General features: G+C 34.2%; 1 protein-coding gene across 4 annotated transcripts in view; it reads left to right on the forward strand.

Annotated features, from left to right (window-relative positions):
• Nucleotides 1-12,250, forward strand: part of LOC123673903 (anion exchange protein 2) — a 171,495-nt gene that overhangs the window by 43,873 nt on the left and 115,372 nt on the right. The window contains exon 1 of one of the 4 annotated variants that reach the window (XM_045608664.1): nucleotides 5,827-5,966. The exons of the other annotated variants lie outside the window; for them this stretch is intronic. The gene's annotated coding sequence lies outside the window, so the exon portion shown is untranslated. Of the gene's footprint in view, nucleotides 1-5,826; nucleotides 5,967-12,250 lie in introns of those variants that run through there. 4 annotated transcript variants of the gene reach the window in all.

The following is a 12,250-nucleotide window of genomic DNA, read 5'->3' on the forward strand; positions in this document are numbered from 1 at the left end:
CACAAAATTGGTTTTTTAGAACTATTACATCTCATTCAATTTTTTTTATTTGAAATCAATTTATTCAATAAAACGTACATGCTCATGTAATTATAGAATTGTTAAGAAAAATATATGAACTGATGAGATTTGTTTGAGTACTCGGCAAGAAAAAGGCCATTCAACTCGAACAACCATTGGTTAGAGACATCTTTTACTTTCGGTGCTAATCCTGATGGAGCAGCTTATTCTAAGCACCGAAATATGTAGATATGGTTATTTGAGTTGAATGGCCTTTTTCTTGCCGAGTATCCAATCAAATCTTATTGGGTTAGAATTTACTGCAATACTCTTTGTGAATAGAAAATATCTGGGTTATATTTCAATGCTCATGTAATTTATACTTATAACTTTTCTAAAGCGTGTATAGGTACTACCTTTATCACTAGGTTCTTCAGTGCAGATTCATTTGTATTCTGTGCAGGAATCGCTCAATCAATTCTTTCAATTTTTGGAAAAAGCCTTCGTATGACAGATAAGAATAAATTCATTGATTTTTAGATTTTGTTTTATATCACTTCAAAAATTGGAAGTTTTTCCATTCGTATCTCAATTATTTCAATGAAGAATTTCAAATTTTTTTCATTATCATGGAACAATTTTCTAAAAACACTCCTATAAATCAATTTTCATTTATCGCTTTCTCATTTGATAATATTTCTATTTATTGATATTCTGATTTTGTAAACTGCAATACTCCAGGACGTAATTTTTTTTTGTGAAATTCTCATTATTTTGCTTGTATGAAAATTCCGAAAATATTGAAATTCGACGAATAATTGAGATACGATTGAAAAACTTTTCAAATATCAAAGTGATATCAAATAAAAACTATACATTTTTGTGTGAAAGAATCAGTGAGTCCATTCTAAACTACATTACCAACATAATAAAAACGAATTATTCAGAAATTTGGACCTTTAAGGTTTCTTTCAAAAATTGAAATAATTGATCAAGCCATAACTGCACAGAATGAAAATGAATCTTCACTGAAGAAACTTCTGAAAAAGGTAGTACCTACACTCCCTTGTAATGTTTTCATTCAAAAATACCATTTCAATTATTAAATATACTATAATATACAGGGTGAGTCTTTGACTTGTGAATATATTTCAAGCGGAGATCCTTGAGGCCAAAGGAAACACTTTTTTTTTACTATTTTTTCCGATTCGGTTCGGTTGAAAAGATACAGGCTGTTGAAAATGAAATGGAATCCAAAGAAATGATTTTTGGAAAATAGTTTTTTACTGATGTGATGAATCTTCCCCGAAAGTGAAATTCCATTCAATTCCAGAATGCCCCCTTTACTGAGTGAGAAAAAACGTTGATTCGGAAAAAATAGTAAAAGAAAAAAGCGTTTCTTTTGACCTCAGAAATCCTCGGTTGAAATATATGTAAAAAACTGAGACTCACCCTGTATATAGTAATACTTAATTGGAAATGAAAATCATTAACAATTGTTTAGTTTTTAATAATTAACAAACTTTTTATGTCGTGTTTTTTACCTGAACTATCAGTTCACCTGAAATGATGCTCTAAACACGTGATCTATCTCGAAAACGATTCAATTATTATAGAAAACTTCTGAGACAAAAATTATAGGGAAATTTATCTTCTACAATATTGATAATGACAACTTTTTAGATGTCCAAATACAAGTTTTATCGAATTTATAGCTGGGTATTTCAAATCAAGAGATTATTACCTACTTTTTACTAATTTGACAAGATGTTGTTGGAATAACGTGAATAACTTCTCATTCTTCCTGTCAAAACTCAGCTTTGGTCATCATTTTAGTTTTTTGTTTGGATGATACAACACTTCACTCGATAAGGGTCAGTTCCATAATAGACGACAAAAGGCTCCTTTTGGTAAAGATCGCTTTATTAGAAAGTCGCCTGTGAAGGAAGCTTGAAAGTAAAGACCTACATAATCAAATATTTGTTTTTTATTACTTTCAATTGTCATGAAATTTTCGATTACAGACAGAATTATCAAAAGAATTATTTTTTATAATTCGACTCTCTAATGTCACCAACCATACCAAAAATCACTAAGATAGGTTCATTGCTTTGAAAGTTGTAGCCGTATGAAATTTCTCAATATTGTCACCAAAACAAGAGTCCTGAGCTGACTTCAAATATTATTTCCGAACTCTCAACAATGCCTTCTATCTTAACCTGATCGTTGCCTACTAATCACCAGATATTGAGGATATAATGAATCAGTTTTGGAATCCAAATCTGCAAAAATCCAATTAACACACAATTGTAAAAAGTAATTATTAAAATTATTTCACCAACAAACTTTTTGAGGTCGAAATCGAAGTATGTAGTTGATGAAACGTATCTGAGAAAGTAGGCGTTAAAATCTAATTTTCTTGGTATTGTGAGTAGCTCACGTATGTTTATGCATGCAGAATAATTGATTGTCCTGTCGAACTATCAAAGCAAGCTGCAATCAGTTAATACACATCAACAAAATGAACATTCATTGAGTCATTCCCGGAATAAATTTCAATTGATTAGATTGCGTTAAGAATGATTTAGGGTAGGATTATCGAATATTTTACATAATAAACAAATAAACTACTATTTGGATGTGTTGAACATATAATTCAAATTTATTTCAACACCTGTTCGAAATCAAAACCTATAATTTTGGCAATTATTTCTGACCAATATTTATTTCCATAATTTACCTCTCACTTCATCAGGACACATATGGACATGAGGTATAGTCTTCAATTAACTTTAAGTATCAATTTTTCAAAATTGTCTATTTTTACAGAATATATCTATATCAAAATGACTATTTCATATAAGGTTTTCCAATGAAAGGTTCATTTTGATATAAAAAACGAGTATATTTCAAGAGAAATCAATGAATGTTTATTGTCCCAAAAGCTTCAATTTTTCCACCAGCTTCACTATTGCCGGCCAAGAATGTGCTTCATGACGATCCAGATGTACTTTGGTTTTGATAACTGTGACTGCAAAATAAGTTATGTAGGTTTTGAGCATATAAAACTTTGAATGTTCTTGGGTTCATTTATTCCATGAAAAATAGAGTGTTCCATTAGAAGAAATATGTTTGTTCATTTACAGTTTTTCGGTTCTTCCTGTGTATTTCCAACAATTTGAGAATGAAGCTCTTAAGAGGGATTACCACCACGTGGTTTTCCCTCTGGCGCACCTAAGATAACCACTTCGTACGGTGTACGAAGTTGTACATAATTCATCTTCTTTATTTTTCGAAGTAAATAAATAGAAGGCAGTACTGTACGAATTAAAAAATTTAAGAATTCTTTTAAGAATTTTTTTCATTTTTCATTGGAAAATTAAAAATATTCAATTTCTTTTATGTAGAATATTGTTTAAGGAAATTATGTGAAAACCCCATATAAATCGGTGATTTGTATGATGAAATATCCATAATAACTGAGCAACCACGTGGTGGTGTTCCCTCTTAAGGATCCTTATGATATAGTGACGAAAAGAAAGTGGGTTCAGAACCATAGAAAATTCAAGCAAATTATTGAGAGAGATGATGGACGTCTTGAAGTCCTGGGTGAGATTCTCTCTGGTCTCGACTGAAGGTTTCCTAAACAAAATTTGAACCATGATAGTTAGAGAGATTATTCTTTCTGGAATGTGTGTTGATTGTCTGAGGAAAGAGTATAATTTATACGGAATGACTGAGATACTTTACTTTCGGAATTTTTTTTGAGATTTCTCGTTCACTAATTAAATTTTATTTTATTTCAGAGTATTGTTGTAATCCTTTTAACATACACTGGCGAGCAAAAAAACGTTTCATGTTTTCATTTGATCATTACTGTTCAAATACCTCAGTTGAAATTTTTACGGGAATCATGAAATTTTGTAGAAATCGTATACCTATAAGGTGGAACATGGTCTATAAGCATTTCCTCTATGTACCTTACTGCTGTTAAAGATCCATTCATAAAAACCAACTCTTTGCTTAAGACACACCTCCTGGACATCTATAAACTCGTTTAAGAGCATCAACTCCCCGAATATTGAATCTGGATTCATCAGAAAAAAGTAACTTGGAGCCACTGAGCTTCTAACCAGTTTATGTGATCTCGTACAAATTGAAGATGCGCAATTCGATGATCTCTAAGAAGTTCTGGACCTGTTGCAGATCTGTACTATCGTAAATTCGATTCTGAGAGACGTTGTTTCACGGTCCATTCTCTTGCGTTTGTTTGACGTACTTCCATCGATCGATTTCGAAGATTTGTGGAAAACATGAATCTGTCATCCCTCAACGCTATGCACCCTCTTCTTCCAAATCCAAGTCTTCTGGACCTGCCTGCCTCCTGATGCCTTGTCAATATTCTCTGGACTGTAGATAGGCTAACATTCATTGTTCTACAAACAGATCTCTAGCTCAGCCCATGTGGAAAACAAACTTTTCAATGGCCAATGTTGAACGCAAATGATAAACGATGAATTTATCGTGAAAAATTATTCGGAATTGGTTTCTTTTATCAAGTTTTAAGCCGATATATCTACATTTTGCGCATATTTTTTTGATTTTTAACGAAATAGAGATGAAGGTCAAAATATTATTGCATCAATTTGTACACGTTAATCTATTATGTAAAATCTTAGTGACCCTTTTTTCTGGACGAGTATAATCTTTAAGTCTATTAAAGGGTGTTTCTTTTAGAGCTATAGAACTTTAAATTGCAATAAAACAACTATGAATTATTCGATTGACATGAATTTTATTTATCCGCACGATAATCTTGTGGCATTACATTTTAAATATGATTTCTGGCAGTTGACCGCCACGGCTGGCGGTCACCAAACGTGTCTTTCAATAAATCGATTGTGGCACGAGCTGTGTGACATGTTGCGCCGTCTTGTTGGAACCACAGCTTCTGGACATCATGGTTGTTCAATTCAGGAATGAAAAAGTTAGTAATCATGGCTCTATACCGATCACCATTGACTGTAACGTTCTGGCCATCATCGTTTTTGAAGAAGTACGGACCAATGATTCCACCAGCCCATAAAGCGCACCAAACAGTCAGTTTTTCTGGATGTAACGGTGTTTCGACATACACTTGAGGATTTAGCTTCACTCCAAATGCGGCAGTTTGTTTGTTGACGTAGCCATTCAACCATAAGTGCGCTTCATCGCTGAACAAAATAAAATGGACGTAGTGCGCGATACATATTCCGCACAGAACCATTATTTTCGAAATAAAATTGCACTATTTGCAAGCGTTGTTCAGGCGTGAGTCTATTCATGATGAATTGCCAAACCAAACTGAGAATCACTTGACAGCTGTTATATCGGTCGCCATCTTGAACAGTAATGCCAACTTAAAGTTAATACCTCGAAAAAAACACCCTATATTTTTCAATCTGTATAATACTGTCATTCAGCATATCCAAGTCTCAAAGTTTAATGAATACATCATTTATTACCCTTATGATCTCTGGTACTCAACAGATCGAGGACGAACGAAGACAAAATGACCAAACTTCGGTGTTCAGATCGACCTACGTGCGAAATTCGAAAGGGTTTTCCTCACCGTCTAGTCCTTCATCCCCCCCAGACCCCAATAAGGAAGTCAGAACGACCCGAATAAGAATTCTCACCTTCCAACCCCAAAATTACGGCTCCACTCTCCCTCTAGACCCTGCCATCATACGTTCCCAACATCTGAACGGGCTGTTCTCGCCAAATCCGCCGGCACTAGGTCAGTGCTCGTCGGATTCTGCCATGTGACGCCGCCTTCCTCCTGCATTTGGCTCAGTTCGCCGCCGCCGCGGGTCACATGCGGTACGCCTGGAGCCGAAGAGCGTTGTCTTCGCGGTCCACCTGTGTGAGGATGTTTTCAATGGTGCTCGATAACATGAAGCAATAATAAGGGACTTAACTTGAAGGTGAAGAGGATTTATTTTTCAGATTTGTTCGTGCAGTGTCGCTCGTGGTGTTCGGGATGGGTCGGTTCGTGGACCCTTTTTTTTACGGTACCCCGCAGATATACTAAAATTGAAAATATAGGGGGTTTCAGATGCTGATCTCCGAGGGTGTTATTTCAAAAAGAATAGTTTCTATTAATATTTGTCCTAGAACTCTTAACTTTTGAGCTACTGATTCAAGAATAAAACAGTTTTACATCAACTTTAACAATTTCTTAGATGTTTTTGATGGTCTTTTCGAACAGCAAATGGACATTATTCTGGTTTTTGTTCGAGTTATCAGATGTAACTATTTTCAATTGAGTGTTAACATCCATCACCTACTGAATTAAATTAAATAATAATATAAAGATTCGATAAACTGGTTAAGCATCACAAAAAAGTAGGACTACAAAAAACACCCTGTACTTCGAAAACAAAGTGTTTGCGGGGTTATCTATATGGGCCATTTCATTTTTGAAATCATCCAAAGAATATCTCATTTTTCTTCGTTAACTCCAATTCAGGAACTTCAAGTATAAGATAAGAATTATTTCAAGTAATTTGGTTGAAACTTCGTTATCAAACCTCATTTTCTCACATTATAGATATGAGTAAACAATGTCGTCATTTTTTTTTCGAGAAATACATTGCTTTTTTGTTTCATTTGAAACCGTTGATCCGCCGGACGAAAGTAGATCAAGATATAAAATGAATGAGAAAATCTCAAAAGTAATTTGGGTAAAAACAGTCACCTGCACAATATTTCCTCGAAAATATCAAGTTCATCATTTGTCACAGAGTGAATTATTTATAAATCTTTCACATAAAAAATTATATTTCTTGCTCGCGCGTCAAAGATTCATATAAATATATTTTAGTTTTTGAAGTTCCGATAAAGAGCATTTTTTTTAACTTTACCACATGTTGCCGTAGCTAGAAAGTTGATAAGTTTAGGACATTGAAGTTTTTTCCTCTAGAAAGCGCACAGGGATTCACATTCTTAAATATTAGGATCTCATTGTAAAACACCTGGTTTACTCGAATTTCAGTTTTTTTCTATGTAAGGGATATTTAAGAATGAGGGTAATTTCTTCAGTTGATAACAATTGGAAAAATTAAATAGCTTACAAATACTATCAATTCCTTTTTACAATTGTTCTACTATAAGTGAGATCGTAAATCCATGTAACCAATAGATATCAGTTGCTGTAGTTTATGTATAGCTATTAGATCTTTGGGACTATAATTTAACAACCTCACCTCTCTGGGGATAGTACTAATAACAAGAAGCAATAATTAGGGCCATAACTTGAAGGTGAAGAGGGTTTATTTTTCAGATTTGTTCGTGGTGTTAGGAATGGATCGGCTCGTGGACCTTCTTTTTTTACGGTACCCCGCAGATATATTTAAATTGGAATTACAAGGGCTTTCACATGCTGATCTTCGAGGGTGTAATTTCAAGAAGAATAGTTTTTATTAATCATTGTCCTAAAACTCTTAACTTTTGAGCTACTGGGTGTTGAGGATTTAAGGATGAACATGTTTTTTCATCCACTTCATAAATGTTTTTGGTGCTCATTTGAAACAGAAAATCTACATTTTTCTAGTTATTAGATGGAATTATATTCATTTGAGTGACACGACATTCATCACACATCCAATTGAACGAAATTCATTCGTTTTTAGTTTTTCTTCATTCTAAACTGTTCGTCGGACGTAAGACGGTCGAGATATAAAATCTACCCTAAAATGAAAGAGAATTTAAAAAGTTATTTCGGAAAAAGCAGTCACCTGCACGATAGTTTCTCGAAAATATCTAGTTCATATCTTGTACGAATGTCACAGAGTGAACAATTTATAAATCTCAATATTATAAATTCATGCTCGCGCGTTGAAATTTCATATGAATAAATTTTAGTTGATGGAGTTTCGATAGAAACCTTTTTTTTACTTTACCACAGGGTGATGTAGCTCGGAAGTTCTTTAGGACATTGGAGTTTTTTCTTCTAGAAAGCTCATAAGGACACACATTCTTAAGGATAAGGATCTCTTTGTAAAACTTTTCTAGTAACAAGAAGTAATCAAAAGGGACATAACTTGAAAGTGAAAAGGATTTATTATCATTATTTTTCAGATTTTATCGCTCGTGGTGTGAAGGATAGGTCGGTTCGTGAATGCTTTTTCTTTGACGGACCACGCAGATAGATTTAAATTGGAAATATAGGGGTTTTCAGATGCTGATCTCCGAGGGTGTGATTTCAAGAAAATAAGTTTCTATTGATCTTTGTCCTGAAACTCTTAACTTTTGAGCCGTCGGATGTTGAAGATTGAAGAGTAAAAAAGTTTTTAATCAACTTTAATAATTTCCTAGATGTTTTCGTGGTCACCTAAAACACCTAATTTACATTATTTTGCCTTTTGTTCAAGTTATTAGATGAAATTATTTTCAATTGAGTGATAACATTCATCACCTACTGAATGTTGGAGTTGATCCCCCAAGGTACTGTAGCTCGAAAGTTGATAGGTTTAGGATATTGGCAGTTCTTACAGTTCTAAATCACATTGTCTTCTTGGATTTTAGTTTTTATCAATGTAAGGATTTTTAAAGATGACTTGTTCAGTTGATGAAAACTGAAAAGATCGAAAAACTTGCACAAAATATTTTTGCAGAACAAAACAATGAATTAGGAAAATAAATAAAATAATGTTTAATACTCGTACAGAAGGCTTATTTTAACACTCGGTCATTCAAACTTGTCACTTCGTGGCTCGTTTTTGAATATTGAACTCATAGAAGAATATCAATGCCTTCTTCATTCGTATTATGAATAAGTATTATGCATAGTTGAAATTTTCTTCGGATCATTACTTCTTCATTTCTGTTACATCAACGTAGACTGAATTTCGTTTATCGACGAAGAATTTTATGTAACGATTTTTTCAAGTTTTATTTTTTTTTTCTTTGGGAATATCTTTTTGTCAGACATAAAGCCCCGTTTTTCGGTTGAAGCTCATTCAAGAAAATTTTCCTTTTCTACTACTTCTTATCCATGAAGAAAAGCATTTAGCCACAAGCGTTTTTTGTCTCGTTTCCCCTCTATCGATCTCTCCTTGTTTGCATATCGTAAAGGTGTCATAACAATTCCTTTGCCTTATTACATTGCCAGATAAAATTAAGTTGGGCCTCGTTGTGCATTGTCATCAACTTAATGAGCAGGAAGTAAACGGTCTAATTATGTGGTAAGTATTTGAAATATGAACGACAGCTGTTCATTCCGTGAAATTGAAAGAATATGAAAACAAACTAGCTTTAGTTTTATCTTCACCTACTTATTTTCGATAGTGTTCACTTCGCAAGAATGGTTGATATGGTTTTTTTGCCTTTTAAATGTTATACTGTCACAACTGATTCTCTTTACCCGTACAAATTTTGTCTTTTTGAAAGATAGCCCTGAAAAGTCGATGTATAACGTACAGTCTCCCAGTTGGATATCGGTATCTGTAGTGTATATTGCATTATACAGGGTGGCTCAAACAAAACCGCATATTTCCGTAAGTACTGGATTTCCGGATCCATTTTTATTTGGAGGGTGACTTCTTGTGATTGTGAATTCGTCCTCTTAAGCAGAATCGCAACCCCCTCTTAAATATCAAATGGCAATAGGGGTAGAGTGACACACAATTTTGAAGGTTTTGCAATTACATATTGTCATGATTGGGTTGGTCAGAGAATGTTGACCAACGTTCACTTATCTCCGATTGAGATGTTCTTTCAACCCCTGGAAGAGCGGCTTTCCAGAGGTCTCGGAGAATGAATAATTATGTAAGTTTCACAAAGATGTTATGTGTGAGTCCGGCCTGTCGCTTCAATGGACAGGTCTTTTTTTTAGTTGACTTTCTTTCCCTAGGGACAGGATTAGTTTTCTGGGCTAATAAAAGTCGATTAAAATTTCAAACTTAAATATAATAAAGAGAAATAAAAAATATCCAAAATTACAATATCCACGAAATGTTTATATATTTGACTCAACGGCCAAAACTTTATGATTAAAAACAAAATGTCTCAAATAATATATTATTCAACAAAAAAAAACAAAAATAACCAACTTTGAACTTGGGATAATCGGGACTACTCATATAAACTTATCTCCATCGAAAAAGTATTCAAAAATCATCAAAACAAAATAAAAATCGAATAGCCAAAAGATTGTTAACTTGCCCTCATCCCGCAGTGCTAGGTGAGTAATTAGGCCCTGCCTAAACCTAGTTTTAATTTCTTTAAACTTTTCGCTCGAAACATGGAATTCCTTTTTAATAACTCCCGATTCGAGCACTCCGAGCTAATCTAATTTATACCAAAACAAATTCCAGAACTTTATCCCAAAAAAATTCCTATTTTTCTATTTCTGACCTCTTCCTTTCTCAGAGCCAAAACAATTCCTTTTCTCGAATACTTAAAATCCCGAAAACTCACTCATATACCAATTTACCGTTCTATTTAACTTATCCTCATTAAATATTACTCTGATCTTGAAAAGAAATTGTTTTGCTCCAAGTCCGTTTTCGCGACCGACGTTCGAATTCTCAACCCTTCTCAATAAGAGACCCTAAGCGATACCGACTTCTTCCTTCAACCTCAACAAAATCGTAACATCGTACTTATCTAAGACCGCCCCAACAATTGCCCAAGATACCATGCCAATTAGATCATCGGTTAAAAAATTTGTTATCCTTCTTCAATTTTTCGTCAACAGACCCCACCTCGGCTTCAAACTAGATTTTCTTTCGTCTCAACAAAAACCATACTTCGACTTTGCCTAACGAACTTTTTGCTGTGTCATCTGAGAACGACCATAACGGTTTTTCGCATGTATCGAACTCAGATAATTCAAGATTTCCCCGTATCTGAATTATTTTTCTTATCCGTGAAGAATATATCGACTTCACCAACACAGTGAGACGATAACTAAGAAAAGCAATAATTGAAAAATAAAACATCCTGCTTCTAAGATAAGATCAGTTTACACAAGTCGCGATCGCTCTTTTGAATTTAACGTATATTTTTTCTGAATAATCATCCCAATAATTTCAATAGTTTCAATAATTTCCAAATTTCCGATATACTACGATAATTTCAATAATTTCCAAATTTTCGATTTACTATAATATATCTATAAAGAATTATGCAAAAATTTTTAGTTTGGCGTTTGTTTCGGCGTGGAAAATTTGTTGGCAGTGATGGATGAAAAAGATTATTCAAAGATAGATTCCCAGATCAGTCTCACCAGTCACCTTTACGTCAGCAGACGATTTGTTCCGATCGATAATTTTTGACGGACGGTAAATTCTTAGACTTTCATTAACAACAACCTGATACAGATAATATTACTCAACTTAACCAATGATTGAAAAATAATGCTTGTTTAATAAAAGAACAAAAATTAAGTAAATCTTGCTTTTATGCATCATCAGTTTACTGTGCAATAAAAATATGTTGAAACAGCTCTCGGTCATTGTGAAATACTGAAAAAACATTTCTTTCATCGTCGATCAATTCTTTGAATATCTTGATAAACCCCCCTTGTGTTTCTCTTCTTCCATGCCTCATGAACTCATTTTCTTTTCTTCTTCTGTGGTTTAACCTCATCATCTAAAATTAATGCCGGCAGCCATATCTTTTCCCGAAAACGCTCTACCAAAAATATAGCTGACCGTTTCTAGGCGATTGCTTCCTTCAGACGCTCCAACTGTTGACAGTACAGTTTTGAATGAACAGTTGTGCCGTGAGTTAGCAGCTCATAGTGGCTAATTCCCAGCCAATCCCACCAAACTCATAGCAAAACCTTCCTGTCGTCAATCCTAGATTGGCCACTGTTTCCGTCAGCTCGCTGCATTTCGACCAAGACCGTTTTCGCTTGACGTTGTTGTAAGAGATCCACTATTCACTATCGCTTAAAAAATGGGTCAATTTTGTTGCGATTCAGCCGCGAATCGCAGATGAAAACTCGGTATATGAGGTGTTAACTCGTTTGGTACCCATACCATACATCGAGCTTCTTCTTGAGACCAGCCCTGTGCGAATGGTTCCAAATGGATTTTTGTGCAATCTTTAGCACTTGGGCAATCGAAACAGTGCTCACATGATTTAATGGACATTTTAGACAATTGGCCTCGAACATTACCGAAACGGAATCGACGAAACCAAATTTGTGTGTGATTGGCTGTTACAGTATCAGGACCGTAAACATTATTTACATTTACAG

The sequence above is a fragment of the Harmonia axyridis genome, chromosome 2, assembly GCF_914767665.1.
Source record: "Harmonia axyridis chromosome 2, icHarAxyr1.1, whole genome shotgun sequence".
NCBI lineage: Eukaryota > Metazoa > Arthropoda > Insecta > Coleoptera > Coccinellidae > Harmonia > Harmonia axyridis.